At 36.8% G+C, this 19,227-nt stretch overlaps 1 protein-coding gene across 7 annotated transcripts in view; it reads left to right on the top strand.

The window, feature by feature from the left end:
• The first annotated feature begins 432 nt into the window (after positions 1 to 432).
• The window catches only part of ripor3 (RIPOR family member 3), an 88,883-nt gene continuing 70,088 nt past the window's right edge, over positions 433 to 19,227 (top strand). For 4 of the 7 annotated variants that reach the window (XM_051948480.1, XM_051948484.1, XM_051948482.1 and 1 more), the window contains exon 1: positions 434 to 1,106. The gene's annotated coding sequence lies outside the window, so the exon portion shown is untranslated. Of the gene's footprint in view, positions 1,107 to 19,227 lie in introns of all 7 variants that reach the window. The other 3 variants (XM_051948481.1, XM_051948485.1, XM_051948486.1) reach the window with 1 other exon arrangement.

The following is a 19,227-nucleotide window of genomic DNA, read 5'->3' as shown; positions in this document are numbered from 1 at the left end:
ATCTGTCTGTCAGCAGGATTGGTTTTTCATTCAACTTGGTGGAAAAAACTGAACAAATTCTGGTGCAGATCTGGTCTAAGTTGCATTCCTATAAAAGAGATTAATCACATTTCCTTCACATATTTACACACAAGTGTTTAATTTGAGAGAAACTTGCTCCCAAACAATAATTTAACAGGTTTTAGATTATGCCTCCTGTCATTTATTCACTTGATAGATATCTACAGTCTCTCTGCTCCAAACATATAGACGTGAAGAGAATGCAGAATGTTTATTTTCACAAATGCACGGCCATCAATCAGGGCATAAGGCAGCAGTGTTTCTGATGTATGCGGTCTGTGCAGGGGCCAAGCTCTTCAGTCTGAAAGCCAAACATGATACTCGCCAAGCGGGGTTGGGGGAAGGGGAAGGAGAAGAGGAAGAGAAAGAAAGGAGACTTCAGAAACATTTACAGCTTTGGGAAGACAGAAAAAGATGTAGAAAGGAGGTGAAGATGAAAGAGGAGTTCAAGAAGATTAGAGGATTGGAAGAAGAGACTAGGGAACGAATGAGAGGATACAGAGATGATAGAGAGAAACAATGCAGCACCTCCAGAAAATAAGCGGAAAGAGACAAATACAGGTCGACAAGTTCAGAAAAAAGAGGAGAAGGAAACATGATGTGAGTGTTGAAAGTTAGAAACCTGCAGCAGAGAAAGTGGAAGGAAAAAGTGCATTAATTGGAGTTGACAAAAGGGGAAAAAAAAGAGTGGGAAAGAGGAGGAGAGAAGCTGAGAGAAGGGAGTGGAGAGGCAGCTGAGGGGGAGAGCTGGAAAATAAAGAGTGTGACGGACGAGCTGAGGGCAGATATGAGGAGGAGAAACAGCAGAGACGCTTCGTTCACCGTCGTGTTTCCAGACGCTCTGATGCTGTAAGAAAAAAAAAAAAGCCTCCTGAGCTGCTGCTGCTCCAAACTGAACGCTATCAGGACAGAACAGGCAGCTGCCAAACCCACCGACACTCTAAACACACTGACTGATGCAGAGAGGAGGCAGCGCTGGACATGAAGCGTTTATTGTGCTGGACTTGGTTTGACAGTTGGGAATAACCGGTTCTTCGTGCTGCCAGGTAGGATTAAAACGCCTTCAACCGCTGCTGGTGAATCATGTGGAGTCCTGTTGGTGATGTTCACTGTTTCTAATGCTGAAAGTTTAAACTAGATGCAGTTTAGCATTGAAAAATGAGCAGTAAAGTGTTTTATATGCAAGTTTAACGTCTTGATCACCTGGAAAAGTGTCTTTCTGGTTTCTGTGACTTTGCAGTTTGGGTCTTTAGTCTTTGGTTTGACTTGTTCATCAGCTCACAAGTTTATTAAAATGGCAAAATTTAGAGCGTTTTCTGCAAGATTTTACACACATTCTATGTAAAAGAACCCAAAACTATGAGTGGTAAATGAAAAGTTTAATATTTTCATGCACAATCTGAAAATCTTCTCTGGTTGCTGTTGCTACACATGGATTTGTAGTGAAACTCAGCAGTTTAAGTGGTTGTTAATGTGAAACTTTATATTAGACGCAGTTTAGCATCAAACCAGAAGTGCAAAAGAAGCATTAAAGCCCTTTATATGCAAATTTAATGTCTGGTTCACCCAGAAAAGTGTCAGTTTGGGTCTTTCTTCTTTGGCTTGACTGGTTTATTACCTCAAAAGTTTATGAAAATGGCAAAATCGACCAAATTCCTGCAACATATGGGAGATTTTATGTGTAAAAGACCCCAAAAATTATAATTTGCGAAGTGAAAAAATTTCATATTTTCATATAAAACCTCAAAATCTTCTCTTTAAGTTGGTGCTACACATAGATTTGCAGTAAAAGTCAGCAGTTTGAATGGTTTTTAATGTGAAAGTTTAAATTAGATGCAGTTTGGCATTGAAAAAGAAGCAGTAAAATGCTTTGTATGTAAGTATAGCGACTTGTTCATTTGAAAAAGTGTCTTTTTGGCTCCTTTGGGGTTGAAATTTATGTACTTTCTCTCTGATTTTACTCATTTATCAGCTCAAAACTTTGTTAAAAAGGCAAAATCTACCAATTTCATGCAACATATGGGACATTTTATATGTAATCTGTGTAAAAGACCCGAAGAACTATTATTGTGAAGTGAAAAAGTTTCACAGTTTCATGCAAAATCATACAATCTTTTCTGGTTGCTGTTGCTACACATAGATTTGCAGTTTAATGTCTTGTTTACCTGGAAAAGTGTCTTTTTGGCTCCTGTAGGGTTGGAATTTGTGTACTTTCTCCCTAGTTTTACTCGTTTATCAGCTCAAAAATGTATTAAAGTGGCAAAAATGATGTTATTTCTGCAACATGGGAGACTTTATATGTAATCTGTGTGAAAGACCACAAAAATTATCATAGCAAAATGAAAACGTTTCACAGTTTCATGCAAAATCTTAAAATCTTCTGTGCTTACTGTAGCTGCATATAGAATTGGAGTAAAGTTCAGCAGTGTGAGTGGTTGTTAATGTGAAAGTTTAGATTTGATCCAGTTTATCATCCAACCAGAAGACCAAAATGTGCAGTCAAGTGCTTTATATGGAGTTTGGGTAATGTCTGGCTCAAAACTTTATTAAAATGAGTGGTTTTGGGGAAGAGCTTCAAACTGTGATCTGGTAAATATGAATTTCCTTGACTGAGTATGGCTTGAAATCTGTGTCCAGTTTTACTTGTATATCAGATCAAAAGTGTATTAAATGGCAATATTTACAACATTTCTGCAACTTATGGAAAAATTCACATAGTCTGTGTGAAAGACCCAAAAAATGATCATTTTGATTAAAAAAATGTCACATTTTGATGCGTTTTGCTGCTGCACATAGCAGTGGAGCAAAGCGGAGCAGTTTGAGTGGTTGTTGGGACATTTAGGAGCAAAGAAAGTGTTGGTTTGTTGAAAGAGCTGCTGGATTTGAAGGTGAATATGCGTTTCCTTGGCTGAACCCGGCTGGGATGCTGGTTTTATTGGTTTTGCGGCTCACTGTTGCTGGATGTTGTTGGTCTGCTTCAGTATTTCTCTCCTATCTGTCCTGATTCTCTATTATTTGCTGAATAGTGTGAGCTTCTTTCCCTCTTTGGAGTCTTGTTTCAGTTTATTTTCACGTCTCAAGTTACATCTGTACAGAAAAAATCCCAAAAGAAAACAGCGGCAACATGATTCTGCTTGTAGAAACTTTGGCTGAACTCGGTTCAAGTTGTGGTTAAAGAAGATTTTAGCAACCAGGTGCACAAGACTGAACATGTTTTAATGACAATATTTTATTATATGATTCACTAAATACAGAATGTTCAGGGAGATGTGCAGTCAGACAATGATTAGTCAGTGAAGAATCTACTGTGTCTCTCTCTGTGAATCATTAGGTAATGATTAGTTATTTAACCAGGAAGTTCCCAGCTGAGAATAAACCCTCTGTTCTGAGGAGAACCTGTCAGAGAAGCTTTACAGAGTTACATAAGAAGAGAAGATCAGCAGACAACAGCTGACATGGGACAAAAGAGAAGCAGGTTAAAAAAAAAACTGAAGGATTAAGACAAACAAAACTAAACCAAACTCATGAATAGCAGCTGTAACCTTCAGTTAAACACCTTCAGATCGATGCCTGGAACTTTAAACTTCATCTGCAGCCAGTTTCTGCAGGTTGTTCCAGGATTCTCTGGGCAGCAGAAATTTAGATGATATGACTGAGAATCAACATCAGTTATGTGCACATTGTGTATGTGTAGCTTTGACTGGACTTTTTAATCAGTCAATGAATGAATGAATGATTGAATGAATGAATGAATCAATCAATCTATCTATCTATCAATCAATTGTTAAATATATAAATGAAAATAAAGACATAAAAATAAAGAAATAATTAAATAAATAAAATCAATAAACAAAAAATTAATTAATAAATGAATAAATAGATAAATAAACAAAACAAACAAACAAATAAATATAAATAAATCAAATAATCGGCCAATAAATAGATACAGAAATAAATGAAAATAAATAAATAAACATATAAAAAAATCATAAATAAATAAATCAATTAAGTCAAATAAATCAATAAAATGAATAAAGCAATGAAAACAAATAAACAAACAAACATATAAACAAATAATACATGAATTAATAGATGAATAAAAATCAAATAATAAATAAAATCAATAAACCAAAAAATAAAATAAATACATAAATAAATTTATGAATAAATAAAATATCTAGTAAATGAATAAATAAAAATCAAATATGTAAAATCAATAAACAAATAATTAAAATAAATGAATAAATAGATAAAAACAAATATACTAATAAATCAATATAAATAAACAAATGAATAAATAAATTAATAAATAGACATATAAATAAGTAAAAAGAAATAGACAAAAACAAATGATAAATAAATGAATGAGTAAATAGTTTTCTACATTCTTTTACAAACGTTTAGTTGTGTTGATTAAACTGACACAACATAAACCTGGTATATGTCTCGTCATATCTTCATATGTAATTTATTTTCATTTGATTTGTGAATTCCTTTCACTGATGTAACAGTAAATCACTGAAGAAGTTCAAATTTAAAATGCTAAAACATTCAGATGTTGTCAGATTCAGACTCTTCATATATTTACTTTAGGGTGCACCAGTATCACTCTTCTTTCACTGCATCCCTTTCATTGTGTTTCCGTGTTTAAATAATTACCATGATCCAAAAAACTCTGATCTCTACAGCTGATATCATCAGAAACTCATGTCCTAATGTTTTTGGTTCTACTTCCTGCCTTGTGACCTTTTTCCCTTCTCTCTCTCTTTTTTTTTTGAATCATTCCTTTTCCAACGTTTCTCATGAACCCCCTCAGCGAGTGCAGCTCCAACTGACAAACTGCCAGAAAAAGCATCAACACAACAGAATCTGCTCCTTCTTTCTCCACATATCCTCCCTTCTTTTCCTTCTTTTTTCTCTCCCACCATCTATTTGTCGCTTCCCGGGGGCTCCTGAAAGCCCCAGAATTCCTCCGGTTCATAGTTTTGTCAGGTTTAATTAGCACTGTTGCAGCGTTGTGTGTGTTTGTGTGGTGGTCGGTGTCATTAGATGGACTCAGCAGGAGGCCAGAGCCTGTCTGAGGGGATCCAGAGACTTTTCACAATAAGAGCGCCACCTTTGAGGGTAAATCTCCTCCATGCTTTCCAGTTTGTGCTAATTGGTTGAGACTGGTCCACAATGGCCTGGTGCTGGTGAAGGGGCAGCACATTATGAGGTCAACAGCTCCGGTCTTTGTGGTCTAATGAGGCGTGCAGATGTTCAGTGCTGTTGACGTTGTGGTTTTATTGTTGTTCTGACACACAACAAGGAGGAATCCTTTAATAAAATGTGTAACTGATTCTACAAGCAGGGGAAGAGACAGACAAGTGTTGGAGTAACTTTCAGGTCGTTTTCTAATGATGAACCTGCTATTTACAGATAATTAGTCTAGATCAGAGATGTCAGACTCATTCTAGTTCAGGGGCCACATTCAACCTATGATCTCCAGTAAAATCACAGCATAAAAACCTATAAATAATGACAACTTCAAGTGTTTCCTTTGTTGTTGTGCCAAAAAATACATTCTGAAAATACTCACATTTAAGGAATTTTCTTTTACAGAACATCATGAACAACCGGAACTTTCTTGAGAGAAATGCATTCAATTTCAACAACATTATGCCTCAGTTTATCATTTACACCTTACAGCTTTATCTACAAAACAACAAAATATTTAGGCATCTGGAACTTAGCAATTTACTTTATGATCAAAATGACAAAAGTCAGACAAAAAACAACAAAAACAAGACAAAATATTACAAAGAGGAAACACAAAACAACAAAAGTGAGAAATAAAAAGGACAAAAACATGAGACAAGCAGCAAAAGTCAGACAAAAGAGACAATACACAACAAAAACGGGACAAAATATTACTAAAAATGAGATACAAAACGACAAAAGAACAATGAGCAATCTAGTAGTTTATTTGATGATCTAAATGACAAAAAGACAAAAAAACCCCAACAAAAACAAGACAAAATATAACAAAAATGAGACACAAAACGACAAAAGCGAGAAACAAAGCAACAAAAAAATATACAGATGACACAAGCGAGACAAAAAGGAAACACAAAATGACAATAATGAGAAACAAAACAACAAAAATATGAGACAAGCGACAAGAGTCAGACTAAAAAGGACGAACAACAAAAACAAAACAAGTATTACAAAAACGAGAGACAAAATGACAGAACAACAATGACTAATCTGGTATTTTACGTTGTGATCAAAACAACTTGTCATGGTCTAGAAATTATTTTAAATTTATAGTCATACAAATGTACAATTTTACAATTAATGTATTCTCTGTAATTTTTCCGCTTTATGAAGTCTTCCCACGGTCCGGTCTTGGCCCACGGGACGCATGTTTGACACCCTGATCCTAATGACTCATTTTAACATCAAAGTGATCATTTCAGTTCATTGTCGTGCAGCTCAGTACAAAATGGAAATATGCAAAACTGTGGAATTAAATTTCAACACAATATAAATAAATGAACAATAACAAGAGATATTATTTTTTTAATTATTAATATTATTTAAATCTGAAGCTCAAATCCAAGTTTCTATTAAATTCATTAACAAAATGGGAAAAATTGATCTGTGTATTAAACAAAGTAAAGTTAAAATTAATTTTTAAACTTTTTCTGTGTTCAAATGTCACATGTTTCATTATTTTACAGATATTTGTAGCTCCCATTTGGCAGTTTTCTTCAATATTGTTAAATTACAGATAATCAAATAATAAAATCCCTGAAAAAATATTAATATAAATATTAATTTACATGTTGACTGTAAAATTTTATAGAAAAAGGGTCAAATTCAAAATAATGTGACAATAAAATCAAATAAACAAACAAATCGCTAAAATCAATAAACTAAAAAATAAAAATAAGTGAATAAATTAATAGAGAAATAAATAAAACAAATCAATAATCAAACAAACATGATTAAATATAAATAAATCAATTAAATGAATCAATATATAGATACATACATAAATAAATATAAATAAATAAAAACATAAGCAAAGAATAAAGAACTAAAACAAATTAAAGCAATAAAAATATAATTAAAAATAAATAAAATAAATAGGTAAATAAATAAAATAAAATCAGCAAACAAACAAATAAGTATGATTAAATCAATAAAATCAGTCAAAAAATAGATAAAATTAGACTGTTTTATTGTAGTTAGGTCAACTGAAAATATTATTTTAAATATTTTTATCTTTATGAACGTTATAGTGTCCCTCTTTTTTAATATGTTGTATTTTTCCTGATACCTTGCCACCAGATTTTCACCTTTTTATTTTAGTTCTTCACCTTTTATTTAACAGTGTATAAATACAGTTCTATATTCTGTATATTCTTTGCATATTGTGTTGGTTGTCTCTCTGTTCTGTGTTTGTTTTTGGTGTTTAAATGTGTGTGTTTGTGGTCGGTGATGGATGAATCATAATTTTACCAAAGAAATGTGCATCGTGTTCTGATCTGAGGTGGATATTATCAAGTTTGTGGAAATCTCAGTGATTTATAATAAAATCCCATCCAAAAAGCGGCTTCACTCTCATATATTATCCTTAAACACACAGCCGACGCTGCTTCCAATTAGTGGCATGACTTCACCCAACAGCCTCTTTTTCTGGACTGATCTTCATGTGACCTTCAGGTCCATGAACCCTCTGGAGAAATGATGAACAGAAAGAAAGATCAAATCAGTTCCTGCTGCTCCACATGAGAAACTTTTAAAAGCTTTACATTTTCTTTTTTTTCTTTCCAGGATACGATTAGTTTATGTGCTACTTCTTCTGCCAGGAGAAAGCATCGTAAAGCTGTCGATGTGCTAACAAATAAGTGTCAGCTGAGGGAAGTAATCCAGAGGAGCAGATGGAAGCTCTACGCTGAGACTGATTAACTGCAGCACAGCGACAAGTGAAATTCTTTCCAGAAACATTTCTGGATGAGATGCTGTGGGTTCGGCCAACTGAGCGATCTGACAATCCGGCAGAGCTTCTGTTCCATCTCCTGAAAAAGTGCTGCTTGGAGCTTAGTCACCTTAGAAATCAAAGTCAGTCAAAGCATTAGTTCTCTAGCTGGACGACAGAGCGACTTTCAGATATCAGAAATTCATATTTTTAGAGAGACTGCTGAAATATAAGCATATTTTTCATCTGTTTTGGTTCACTTTTGTGTTATTTCTGGTTCTAAAACCTATTGCAAGCCACCTCTACCAAAGACCAAGGCTAGTGTAGCATTTAGCAGTCAACAAAACACACATTTTCATGTTTCTTTTTCCTTTTTTTGCTAAAAACAAACCAACAGAAGATAGAAAAATATAGAAAATATAAGTGACAACTTATATTTTAATGGTGACTCGTATTGCTAACAAGCGTTCTGGCTAAGAGCTAAAAAGAAGATTAATTTTCATATATATTCATAAAATATGAAGCTTTTTTAAAAAAGGTTTTTTTTTGTACGTTTCACTTTTAAGACGTAAATTTAAATCAAAGCTTTGAAGGTGCTGGTTGGCTGATTTTGTTGCAGTATGTGAAAACAGAAGCATGCTAACTGTTTCCACCTGTTCCCAGTCTTAATGCTAAGCCAAGCTAATGGGCTCCAGATTGTAGCCTCATAGTTCGAGATAAAAATGGTATTTTTTTTCATCTAATTTGGACTACAGCTTGCATTAAAATGATATAATATGAGGTTGTAAAATTAAAGATTACACCAAAACCTTTCGACCTTATGACCTCTTCCAAAAAACTAACAAAAAAGAGCAGATGTGTGAGTTATTAGCAAAAATTCTAATCTAAGCTTCCTTTACTGATCTGTGAACTGCTGTGAACTTCCTGATCCTTTATTCGTCTATAAACCAAGCTATCATCATACCAGACTAAGATCCAGGTTGTGGTTTCATATTTAGTGTTTTCTCAAACATTCAGTTTATAATAATCTGACATTAATGTTTAAAAAGAACAATGGCAGCAGAATGATGGTTTAACTTAAAATACCCAACACCTCCGTTTACGAAATATACCTATAAAAACAGATTCTCCTTGAAAGCATCTGTATTTGCCATTAAAAGTCCTCATTAGAAGCATTTTCAGCACTAAAACATACTTTAGATTACTGAGAAAAATAATTAGCTCAAGTGTAGGCGTGATTTCTTTAGCAAATGGCAGAGGTCAGATATTTTGGAAGGAAACGTTTCCATTGTTCCAGGACGGCTGCGGTGAAAATATGTCTTCACTTTTGTAAGTGGGAGTGAAGACAGACAGTCGTTTTTTATTGTTGTATTGCATAAAGAGACTTTTGTATCAGACCTCTCGTGAACCTGAATAGAAGAAAGCTGCCCACTCCCTTACTGGTTTCACCTCAACTGGTCGACCAACTGGTTTTGTTCAGGTGTGCTGAGCATGTGTTAACTATTACATCACATTCATACCGGTTAATTGGAGGCAACTGAATTTGAATGAGCAGAGTTTTGTCCTGGTTGGTTCATTTTTTGCAACCTAAAGGTCCCATTTTGTGCAATTATCAGAAATTTAGTTCAAGTTTCACATGTTTCCAGCATTTGTCTTCTGTTTTTTCAGCTAAAAATGCCACAGAGATGGTTGATTTCTCCATGAGTTGATATTTCCGGGTTTTAGTTCTGCTTTAGACGGGCTCACTTTAAATGAAGCTGAGTTGCTGCTGGCCCCGCCCCCTTCAGGAAGAAGACTGTCGCTGTGTCTGCGATTGACCGAGCAGAGAAAAACAGTCAACAGATGGCAGCCAGTTTAGATGTGAATAAATGTGTGAGACGAGGACTTACATGGAAATTTCTGTGACTTCTCAGACATTTTTAATTTGTACTCCTGTGTTGGGTGAGTTTGTCGGATGATGTTACAACACTGGTATTTTAGCGGCTCTGTTAGTTAACACGTAGTCTTAAAGGGATGTGTTTCAGTCACTATTTCATCCTTGTTCTGCTGCCTGACAACAGAAACAGAACAATATGTAAACGAAAGCAGCTTTATTGTGAATTCAGCTGTATTGAAATGCAGTTTATGTGAGCACAGCGAGCAGGAGAGAAGCTAGCGGATGTAAAAACAACAGCTGAATTCAGGTTCAGCTGAAGCACAGCATGAAAACACATTAACCCACTTAGTCCTGATTATTGGTTTAACCTAAAACTTCCACCATCTCTTAATGGCCCTTAGGGTTACAGTTTTCACAGATCACAGAGCTAACATTAGCCACATTAGCCACACAGCATGCTAACACTGAGATTGTAACTGTTCTGTTTGTCTTTTTTACTGTAAAAGTCACCTATTGTTGTGACGACATTTCCATCGATAATAATCCACTGAGTGTTCAGTTCTTCAGATGCTGTCAGTGTGTGAAGACTCTTGTGTTCACTCCTATAGCCAACAGCAGAACATTTGGTGACTTTAGTTCGTTGTTCGGGCATTTTAGAGTTTAGTCGAAGCAGCTTAAGAAGGTAAATAAACCTGGTGGACTTAAGAGTTTCTACTTTGCACTTCTAAGTTTGTAGGAACCACAACAAATATGGATTTTCACCAGATGGCACCTTTAATTAAGTCTGTTCCAGAGTAAATATTTATAAATTCACTGCATTTTCAGGTTTAACCGTAACCTCATCCAAAGCGGTTTCATTTGCCTGAACTCAGCTGCTGAGGTTTCCATTTAAGAACTTTTGTGAAAGTCATTTTTAATGTGTCGTACATTACAGCTTCCTGAACACTGAGACTCTCTTTACTTTATTATTGTGCTTCTTTACCTGCTCAGGTCCTGTCCACTCTCCCCCATATTTCCTGTCAAGATTTACTGTGCTGTGCTGACTAATAAAGCAAGAATGCTATAAAAAGCTAACAAAAATAAGCTCTTTATTTATGATCCTGGGTTTTATAGGCCTTTTTTATTATTATTTTGGCGCACAAAGACAGTCTGTCAGACAGACTTCTAGTGCTGATCTCAATCTGAGCTTTTATTTGCCAGCAGATTGTAACGGTTGGAAATGATTTCTGGGTCAGCAGCAGTGATGCTGAGGGTCCAATTAAAGTCAAGTTTGAGGAGTTTTGTGTCAATTAAATGTTGATTTGTAAGCAAGAGTCTTTTTCGGGTACAAATAGGGAGCTATTATTTCACAGGGGTCCCTATTTTCTTTGCAGAAATCTCTTTATGTGACTATTTTACCAATATTTCACAAGTTTTTTAGAACACTGTAATGCCACTGAGCTCATTTACTTTGGAGCATTTTTTACATATTTGTACTCTACCTGGTTATTTCAGCTTGTGGCTCCTCAACAACCATTTCAGAGGTCGATATAGCACTTTTTTTTTCCACTGACAGTTTTATCCAACACAGTTTGTGTTGCACACAGATGCCGTCTATCTCAATGTACTTCATGTGTACACTCAACAACAAAATCCACCAGCACCTAATAACACTCAATAATTTATCCCTTTTATCTGAATATGTTCTGTATATCTAGGAAAAACAAGCAAAAAATTTACATTTAGAGGTTTTATCTGAGGTAATACGCCATCAAACCCAAAAATAGTTCACTAAATATTGGTAATCTGTGTGCTTTAGTGGTGCTGGAAGGCAAATGTTGTTGTTTGTTTGCTGCATCCACCAGGTCCCAGTCTTTATGCTAAGCTAAGCTAACTGTCTTCAGGTTGTAGCTTCGCATTAGAGATTAAAACTAGTGTAAATTGTCTCGCCTAATTGACATTAACTGATAGTTTATGAGACTAAAATAATGACATGTGGTTAAAGATTTCATCTATGGTTCTGATGTTTTGACCTTGGTACCCCTTAAAAAAACACACAAAAAGCAGATATGTGCAAGTTATTAACAGTGGCACCAAAGAATGAGTACTAACCTGAATTTACATACACCGCTCATCCATCAGCTATGATCGAACCATCCTGTGGAGGGTTGCAGAGGTCTGAGAGGCGGATATGTTTTATGATTTTTATAAGCATCTTTAGGGGTGGAAATTGTTGCAGGAAGTCGCTGTGGTTAATCCTCGTTTGTCTCATTTTTATGTGCACTAGTTTGCAGACAGCTTTTTACAGTAGAGCAACAGTTTTACAATGACAAATGCTGTTAAACGGGGCAAACGGCTGAACTAGACCCACCTTGTGTTTCAGTGCTGAGCTGCAGTTTAGATGCTGTTGCTGCTTTAAATCTGTCTTAAACACTCATGCACACTTTCAAAGAAGCGACAGCAAACTAAAATTAAAATGGATGCACTAAAATCTTCACTTTTATTCTCGGAACAACTTACCTGTGTCGACTTCATGCTGCTGTTGGATATTACCAACATATATCGATCCGAATGTTAGTCAGGAAGCTACAAAATCGACTAACAGACTGAAAAACCGGCTCTAATTTCAGCAGGTGAATCATCTCTCTGAGCAGGTATTTCACAGTGATTTGCATTTATTTGATTGTCTGACAGCTCAAAGTCTCATCAGTGTGTCTGAAATATTCAAAGATCCTTCATCATCTGAGAACAAAGAGCTTGAGAGATATTTAATTCTGCAGCAGTGTTTAAAAATTTAATGTGACACCTGTTTGTTGCACATTGTGTAACAGTAAACAGGTAAAAGCACCACAAACATACTGATAAAAATGCTCTGTTTCGAGCTAAAGTGCTGCATTCAAGATCCTCAAGTAAGACGTGCAAAACGACTACCACTGAAAGTATTAACTCTAACTGTACTCTGATGTACTGCATCATATTTATGACATGATTAGATTGTTGGTAGTTTTTACAGTCACAGCTGGACCAGGTTCAGCTACTCCCACTAAATTTATGTGGTGCCATAATAATGGAGGGGTTCTCAACTCGGGGGTTGAGGTCCCAAAAAGGATCACATAATAAATCTGGAGGCCTCATGAGAACAGGACACAGGAGGCTGGAAAAAAGGAGTTACACAAAGTTGCAGTCATAGTTTGGTTATTTGCTCCGCTAAGGAGGTGGAGCCTCAGAGGAGTTATATGACGATCAGCGTTGGTCTGTCTGTCTGTCTGTCTGTCTGTCTGTCTGTCTGTCTGTCTGTCTGTCTGTTAGCAGCATTATTCAAAGGTGGACTAACAGATGAAATTTTCAGGGAAGGTCAGAAATAACACAAGGACCAAGTGATTAGATTTTGGCAGTGATGTTGCTGATAGTCTGGATGCATGGTTTTGTTAAAGATTTCAGCGGTTGAAAATGATACAACTGAGCAGCCTTGGTGCAGTACTGATCTCTCTGAGTGCTTTTCTAGTTTTGGGAATATTTCCCTTTTTCTGTAAAATTCTGCAGCTGTAATAAATGATCTCCAACCAAACATTGCTTTAATAAAAACAATAAACTTGATTTTTGTAGCATATTTGAAAAAAAATTAAAAGCTTTACAAAACACTAAAACATGGGCTGCACAGTGACAAAGTGGTTAGCACTTTCACCTTGCAGCAAGAAGATCCCCGGTTCAAATCCCGGGGTGAGTCTAAGATCTTTCTGCATGGAGTTTGCATGTTCTCCCTGTGCATGCGTGGGTTTTCTCCGGGTACTCCGGCTTCCTCCCACAGTCCAAAAATATGCTGAGGTTAATTGGTTACTCTAAATTGCCCGTAGGTGTGAATGTGAGTGTGATTGTGTGTCTGTGTATGTAGCCCTGTGACAGACTGGTGACCTGTCCAGGGTGTCCCCTGCCTTTACCCGAGTCAGCTGGGATAGGCTCCAGCACCCCCCACGACCCTAGTGAGGATAAAGCGGTGTATAGGGAATGGATGGATGGATGGAACATTAAAAAGAATAAAACTTTAGTCCAAAAAACTGTGCAATCTTGAAAAAAACAAAAACAGCACCAGAGAAGGAATCAAAAGGTTGTATAAATACTTGTCTGTGCAGGTTTTAAACCTGATTGAGCTGCTCTGACAGTCAGAGGAAGCTTAATAAAGCAGCTAGAAGTCAAAAGGTTTGGAAATCAGTGTTTGAATCTTAACAATGTCCTGTGATTTGTAAAATCATCCACTTGTTTCCAGTGTAAAACGTCAATTGGAGTGGAAAGTACATTTCCTTCTTAAATGCTCTGGTGTAAAAGTGTGAAGCAGCATGAAATGAGTACACCTACTTTAAATGTTGTTGCACTTGAAGGCTGAATGTTATTTTCTACTGCAGGACTGTTTCATCAGAGCTTCTTTGAATGTAAGAAGAAGGAACAAATCAGGCAACATAAATCTGTTTTGGTGTGGACGCATCCTGTTTGGACAGCCACAAACACACACATGTATTGTATGTACAACAGAACTCACACAAAGGCCAAGGACACGACGTAATTCACGCTAGAGGCCGAACTTTAAGGTCGAACTCTAGAGGGTTCATCCAGGCTTCACAGTGATCTACAAGGCCCACGAGTCCGATCTCAAAGAAAACACTGATACTGCAACACTCTGCTGTCCTCAGCGCTAACAACCAGCCGGAGTCAAAGGTCGAACCCGTGTTCTGTTCCCTGACAGCTCAGCAGTGTGACTTAGAAACAAACACCAGACACAATGTGGCCACGAAGATAACGGTGGAGGTCAGTTAGGCTCAACTGTGTGGGACAAATGCTTAAAACGCACTACCTGAGTTTGGATATGCAGCAGAAATAATGCAGTTATTGTTAGATGTTGCAGTTTGAAATCTGAGTATTTCTACGTATAAACAACCAAAAACAAATACTTTAGAAAGACTATACTGAAAATTCAGAAACTAAAGTAGAAAGTGAAAGCAACAAAAATGAGTCACATGTGATTTCCAGTCAGCCTAACTTCAGAAACACAGTTCTAAAATGAGCTGTGAACAGCAGAACTTTCTCTGTTTTGGACCTATGAGATGTGTCTACGTCTGCTTTATGGCTCCACATGGAACAGGATTTTACAAATGATTTACAAAGCCTGACTGTGAGAGTTAACAAACATGAAAAGGATCCAGGAAGATCAGCTAATAACCAGTGAACCAACAACAATCAGGAGTCATAGAAGAAGTCATAGTAGCACTAATCAGGGCTCATAAAATGACTCCACAGACACTGAACTACTTTCAAACAGTGTGAAGCACACTTTGGAACATCAACCTCTGTGGACGACATTCAGAAAATTATCTTTAGCTTGACAGTACAAAACTGCTTGATTAAAGTAAGCTAAAGAACATGAACAGAAGTCTGATGAATGCTGGAGAACATTCTTTGGTCAGATGAAGATAAATTGAAGCTGACCAGTTCTAGCACAGTGAATGTTAGTCCTGACAGTGAAGAACAGAGGTGTGAGTGTGATTTAATGGGGCTGCATGAGTGTAAAAGGTGTTGACAAGATGAAATTTATAGATGAATGTCTCTGAATAAACCAAAATACCTGCTGACAAGATGACTCCCAGTCTGCAGAAGGTTGAAGAAGTGGAATATTCCAGCACAAAATCCCACAAAAACAAAGTGGAAAATATGACATGGACAAGTACGTGTCCTGACTTGAATCCAGCAGAAAACCTTTGGGGTGTTTTAAAGAGAAAGTAGAGCAACACAACCCCTCCAGCAAAGATCAGCTGAAATAAATATTCTCTGGTATTTGGTGTCCTTCAGAGAAAGATCAAGTCTGTCATCAAAAATAAAAGATAGACATAAAAATGCAATATCTTTAATTCAGCAATGAAAGGTCTGTTAGCATGTGGAGCACTGAGTTCCTACTGTGTCTATTTAATGTAGTAAATCTAAACGTATAATTTTCAATTTTACATTAGAGCAAATGCTTCCTGTTCAACTTAGAAGTAATCAGATTACTTCAGAGTTATCCAATCATCATCAAGTCATGTACTGTATGTGTTGTGTGTAAACATGCGCTGCAGTGTTGTTGGTTGAAAAAATGATGCATTTGAGTCAAGTTAATTTACTTTAAGGCTTTTAATGAACCAAATTATTACAGAAAACCACACAGTCCAACAATAACAACAACATGTGTATAATATCTTCCTACCCTGCTGTGTCTGTATACGTGTTTGCTTTTGTGTTTTATCATTTCTCAGCATGTGGTCTGGTCCCCTGTATGAGCCTTAAGCCTCTTCTCTGTTTACTGCTGATAATGATGACGATAATGTGCTGCTCTGGAACAGAATACAGGATATACAGCAGCACTCCTGAGCTGAGACAAGGCCTTCTGCAAAATAAACGATCTCGTAAATTGTGCAGCATTAGTGGGAATAACATCTACATTGGATAATTTGACATTTCAAGGTCTTTGCCCAAAGCCAACGCTGAGAGTCCATGTACAGCGAGATCTTATTTATTAGTCTTAGTTATGGACGATGTGTCAGTTTTTCTGAATATTTATTTTTCCTATAGCAAGGATGGAAAGCATATGCAGCTTTCATCCATACATTTTAATAACTCTTTACCTACCTCTGACCATAATATGTAGAAAGAAAAGCTTTTTTAAAATGTAAATAAAAGGACTGTTACTGCAAGCAAGAGTTGTGCAGAATCATTCAGTATCAATGTTCTTCTCAAGTTACAGGGTTCAACCAGTAGACCAGCTTCTCAAAACATATTGAAGCTTATTAGAAACTGTCCAAATAAAAAGCAAATAAAACTAAAGTAACTGCAGAAATAACATGTTTGACTGCATCAGTGTGATGTGCGTTAAGGTTGGAACCTTTACCTAATGGTAAAGACAGAACTGGAACATTTGACTTTGACAAACCAGCCGTTTTTGTTTATCTGACAAAGAAAATGAAGCACTGTATGGTTGTGTGTGTGTGTGTCTGTTCTCTGTGTGTCTAGACAACCATTCATTCTTTTTTTCTTGGTCTGCATTTATTCTCATTGTTTAACTCCATGGAAGGGGTGTGAACACTTTATGAGATTAATGCATATTTTGGTCTTGCAGCCAAATATTTTATTATTTAGTGCATGCGTGTGACCATCATCAGCCCTCCCTGAAAGCTAAGCTGACACTCTTTACTACAATTCCCTGTTAAGAGCCAGGGAGGGCAGTGCTACACCTCAGTGGTGACGTGAGGGGAAACAAAGGGTGGACAGGACAAAACAGGACGGACAGGGACAGGGACTAGCAAGCGGTGCTATTACATCTGAAGAATATCAGGTACTGTGTTATTCCTGACTATTAATTACCCATCAATAAGACAAACAAACAAACAAACACATACACAAAAACAGAAAACCAAACAAACAAAAAAATAAATAAATGAATAAATAACCAGACAGTACTGAACACCATAGTTGTGGGTGTCATGTCAGTATAGAGTGGAATAGGCCAGAAGAAGATACTAGAGAAAAGGAGAGTGGGTTTAGTATGAGATTAGACTCTGGAGAGAGTCAACCATTCATTCAATCTACTTCACACTTGGCGGGTGTTTTACTGGGAAGCCAACAATGTGCTGCGTCTACTCTGAAGTCATTTGAATGAGCGGTTGTCATGTTTTAGCTTAAAGCTGATTTCTCTTTTTTCATGTTTTAGCTTAAAGCTGATTTCTCTTTTTTCATGTTTTAGCTTAAAGCTGATTTCTCTTTTCTCACTCTTTCTAATGCGATGGTAGAATTCTAGTTTCAAATATCTACAGCGTCATTTTGTCTAGTTCAGACCTAACAGTGGATGTCCAAAAAGGACGTCAACATCTCATAAAGCAAGAACTGGAACATTTGATTTTGACAAACTAGTCTTTTTATTTATCTGACGGAAAAAAAATGAAGCACTGTATGTGTGTGTGTGTGTGTGTGTGTGTGTGTGTGTGTGTGTGTGTGTGTGTGTGTGTGTGTGTGTGTGTGTGTGTGTGTGTGTGTGTGTGTGTGTGTGTGTGTGTGTGTGTGTGTGTGTGTCTGTTCTCTGCATTTCAAGACAACCAATCATCAAATCTACTTCACACTTGGTGGGTGTTTTACTGGGAAGCCAACAATGCGAAGTGTGGACTTTGAAGTCATTTGAATGAGCGGTTCTCATGTTTTAGCTTAAAGCTGTTTTGTCTTTTCGCAGTCTTTCTAATGCGACGGTAGAATTCTAGTTTCAAATATCTGCAGTGTCATTTTGTCTAGTTCAACATCAATATCTTGAAGTTAAAGACATCTTAAACTTGGGTTATGACTGTAGAGGTTAGAAACAGGAAAAAATACTAATTCAGCTGCAAATATGTGCAACAAAACTACAGAAATCACTAATAAAAGAAATCAATACACATGGAGGGATTCCATTTCGATATCTGAAATGGCAATAGTGGATAATTAAAGTGATATTGTGCATGTCTGAAATATTCTTTATTGAGGAGAATGAATTGAAAACCAGATATCTGCAACACATATCCAGTCTAGCTATAAAATGATTTGACATAGTGTCGAGTGTGAAGTTGTTTGGATGAGCGATTCTCAAGAAAGCTGGCTCCCAACATGTACTAGTGTTTACAATGTATGTCTTCCCACCTTTCCAGAGACCAGATTTGTGGTATTTTCTTGTTGGCTTTTCCAAATACGGACTCATCTGCCACTATGCTCGTCTGCAAACGTCAGTATAAAATATAGAGCAGGTTGTTCACTAATGGCAGGCTGGTGGTTCGATCCCCAGCACCTCCATAGTTGCACAAAACCAGCAGCTGATGAGTACTTTTCACTGGTGTGTGACTGCATATGGGTGAATGAGGAACATTGTCAAGCAGTTTGATGACCACTGAGGTTGCAAAGGGCTGTATAAGGGCGCAGACTGTTTACTGAAGTACAATTTCACCAGCAGTTTCTTCTTTAGGTTCACTGTTCCAGGTGCAGGACGATGTTTGCCTGCATTCACCGTAGCAGGTTTTCAATGGCCCTTGGTTTCCCCAAACATCTGTTTTTTGCTCTATCTGCTGAGGAGAAAGGAGCCTCCTGAAAACTGGTGAAGCTGCTGAAATCTCTTTTCTCAGGCTCCCCAAATCACAACTGATCTGTCTCAGGTTGAACGAATAGGAGGCGTTTGGTTTTAGGGTGGATTTTTGGAGCCGGGACGCCCCCCGCAGGTGCCATTTGTCGGGGTAAAATGCCTCGGGAGGCAGAGCAAGAATTTCTATTTCACACTTGGGTGAAGGTCCAGATTGGCCCAGCCACCACCACA

The sequence above is a fragment of the Acanthochromis polyacanthus genome, chromosome 5, assembly GCF_021347895.1.
Source record: "Acanthochromis polyacanthus isolate Apoly-LR-REF ecotype Palm Island chromosome 5, KAUST_Apoly_ChrSc, whole genome shotgun sequence".
Classification (NCBI taxonomy): domain Eukaryota; kingdom Metazoa; phylum Chordata; class Actinopteri; family Pomacentridae; genus Acanthochromis; species Acanthochromis polyacanthus.
This window is presented reverse-complemented; position numbering and strand designations above follow the sequence as displayed.